This window comes from Oreochromis aureus, linkage group 9 (genome assembly GCF_013358895.1).
Source record: "Oreochromis aureus strain Israel breed Guangdong linkage group 9, ZZ_aureus, whole genome shotgun sequence".
In the NCBI taxonomy this organism is placed as follows: domain Eukaryota; kingdom Metazoa; phylum Chordata; class Actinopteri; order Cichliformes; family Cichlidae; genus Oreochromis; species Oreochromis aureus.
Window position 1 is genome coordinate 30,382,652 of NC_052950.1, and position 3,397 is coordinate 30,386,048.

The 3,397-nt window shown below is 38.9% G+C and overlaps 1 long non-coding RNA gene across 1 annotated transcript; it reads left to right on the forward strand.

Annotated features, from left to right (window-relative positions):
• Positions 1 to 250: 250 nt before the first annotated feature.
• LOC116321893 lies at positions 251 to 2,853 on the forward strand. Its single transcript, XR_005614258.1, has 4 exons — positions 251 to 337; positions 2,287 to 2,413; positions 2,490 to 2,548; positions 2,638 to 2,853. It is a non-coding gene; the product is annotated as an uncharacterized LOC116321893 (long non-coding RNA).
• Positions 2,854 to 3,397: the final 544 nt, after the last annotated feature.

The following is a 3,397-nucleotide window of genomic DNA, read 5'->3' on the forward strand; positions in this document are numbered from 1 at the left end:
CACCATAAGACGTGTCTGTGCATGTCCTAATGTGAGGCTATTTCTCGGAAACTTTTCAGTGAGCTGTTGGAGGTTTGAAATATTAAAGTATCTCTATTAAGAGGAGGAGGTGTGATTATGATACAGCCACACACACAGATAAACACGTATTAAAATAACCCGCAGTCACTTCTTCTTCCTGCGAATCTTCCTACACTTACCAATAAATATCCAAGCACTGATGAACTTTTTGTTGCAGCCTGATCAGCTTAATCGGACCACCGGTCAAAATGTCTCTGAAGATCCTCTCCATCACTCTCCTCCTGCTCTCAATGTGTGTGCTGCCACTCCTCTGAAGGTAACTGTGCTCTTAGTTTTCTAAAGGAAAAAAGAGAAATTCAATTCAATTCAATTTTATTTATATAGCGCCAAATCACAACAAAAGTCGCCTCAAGGCGCTTTATATTGTACAGTAGATCGCACAGAAAGTACATAAAACTGATTACAGCAATTGCTATTACCAAAAATGGCTCCTAGCTTTCTTTGGTTTTATTGGAAATGACTGCTCTGTAAGGACTCTCATAGTTTCTTTTACCATTAATCTCTATATCAGTCACATTCTTGTTGGTAATCATCATGATATTTAAACTATACATATTTTATTTCCAGTGACATTACAGAATTATGTTTCATGGTGCGTTGCATGCTCGGCATCATTTGCATCGTCCTTTTGACTGTCATAACTGCCAACATACTATGGTGGCACAGTGTGCAGTGGTTTCTTTCAAGTTAATTCACTCTGTAGCCAGATGTTGATGCTGTTTCTGAGTGAACAGTGACATAGCCTCAGTTATAAAAGTAATTACCAGAATATTGAGAATATGTGATTCAAAACCTCAGAAAATTGGACTTATGCACTGTTTTTCAAACACATTAGTAGACAGAAACATGGCACTCAGCCTGTCTTTGAAAGCTATGGGAGAGCTCTGCAATAACAAAGATGCTCCAGGAGATGTTTAAAACCTAATTTTGATCCAAAGTCTTTATCAGAAATTATTGATTTTCTTTTCTTTCTTTTGATCCCACCGACCATTAAAATTAACATTTAATGAATAAAATCAGTCACATAACTGCCCAAAAACTACCCAAAAGAATCTCAAGATGAACTCCAAGTGGTGAAATTTTCTTCTACAGAGACTCTGTTGGCCCACTTTTTGTGTTTATAGACAATGTTGAAAATATTGTCCCTTCATATCTGTAAGTGAAATCCGATTGATTTAAATTAGTTTGAGGTACAATTGTTAATGTATTTTTAAAACTAAAACTAAAACGTTCTTATTTGTTTTCAAAGTGTAAAACTGTTACCAGTGTTGGGGAGTAATGGAATACATTACAATCTCACGGCCCATGTCACCCCTACTTGCAGCCTGCATAATGACGTGAAGAAATATTTTTTAAAATAATTTTTCAAAAAATTATTTAATATGAAGGCAATAGGCAGAGTGTTACAGGCATAGCCCTAAAGATCCGTGCTGCAGGGAGAATGGACTGCCATACCTGTTATGTGTCTGTGAGGGAGGGAAAAAAAGGAGAGTCGAAAAGAACAAGTGGGTAACGACCAGAAACAGGAGATAGAAGCATGTAAATATAATAATAACCACTGCAGCCAAAAAGAGTGCCTGACGAGCCCAGTTGTAAGTACGCTATTAAGACTCGACTGTACACTGTCTTCGTGTTTTCCTCCAAAACAATAAGTTCCGTTGGAGCAGCCTTTCAACGCCTCTCTCTGTCTCTCGCAAGCAAAGTTGACCCAGAGAACAAAGTAAAGCTAGTTTTTGGCTATGAGCCCGACACGGAACCTGACGTATTAGCCAGAGGTCCCTTTACTTTTTAATTCGGACCCGCGGACCTGTTTTATATACGCGCAGAATAGTTTTCTATACGAGATTGCTGCAAAAAGTGCAGCCTTACCTAATGTCCACCCTACACCCTACACACAGCAATAGTACATTCATGTAGTTGTAAAAAGCATGATAATATATTAAGTAATCCAAAGCATTCAGAATATGTTACTCTCATTGAGTAATGTAACGGAATATGCTTCAAAATACATTTTGGGGCATGTATTCTGTAATCTGTAGTGGAACATTACATTTTGAAAGTAACCTTCCCAACACTGATTGTTACAGAGTTGGGAACAAAAAAGGCCCATTAACTTACATGACTAATATTTGTTTAATGGTCACATTGGCATTCACTTTGATTTTCATAAAGACTTTTCTCAATTTTTAACCTTCTTCCTCTCAGCTCATCGTCATCCTTCAGTAAAGCGACCATGCTGCACTGCCGTCACCAAACCCGATTGGAGCGCTGAGGTGGTGGGGGAAACGTATCGTGAGCAGGCTGCATCAGATCGCTGTGTGAAGGCTATACTGTAAGTCAAAACATGTTGTCTTCCAGACAAACTTAAACACATACAATCTGTATAACCTTCTGTCTTTTATTTCCAGTTTCAACACAAAAGAAGGACCGCTTTGTGCTGATCCAAACGCTCAGTGGGTCAAGGATCGTAAGTTATGCAAATAGAGACACAGAAACACATGAAAAGTATTTGCAGAGAAAATCTGAAGCTCTCCTTTCTTTGTCTTTCCTCTCCAGTCATTGCCAGAATGACAAAGGTGAAGCAGTGAAGCACAAAGCCTGTGTTGAAGCATTGCTATCTGTCTGCTACATCAGTATTTCCACCATCTTTAAAGGCAATAATTGGATAATCTGGCTTTGTGTCTTTTTTCTTGATCATATATGAATTGTGTTTACACAAAGCACATTTTGGCTTTGGAAAAAAAAACATAAAAATAAACCTTTGTATTATAACACCAATTTGTTCTTGCTGCTTGTTTGAATCCACACCAGACTCACACAATATCTCCTGATACATTCCCAGAATTGGATTCCCTTGGTGTTTTCAGTTGAGCTCAATAATTCAGTATTATGCACTTTTATTTGAGTTAAGTTTGCCCCATAGAGGTCCTGAGATGGACTGGTGTGGGTTTAATAAACTGGTGGGACAATGCTTGGGGATATGCTCACAATAGTCAGGGTGGTTTTTATGCTGTGTTCACCAGTAATGCCAGGTTGTCCAAGTAGCACCAGCCCTAATGCAGCATAGCCATACTCCCATTTTGTAATGAAGGATAGATTATACAGAGTGAGGCGTTACACTCCCACTGCAGAGAAACACACAGTTTTTGGAGCCTAAAACCCACTGGGAATTAATCTTCCAGGCATCTCATTATAACCTGATAACTGGTCACAGAGGATATGAGAAAACTCTGGATAAAGTTATAGGTCAATTGTATTGGCCAGGCATTCCGGGAGATGGGTGTCAGAGCTGTGCATCCAGCCTGGATACCAGTTA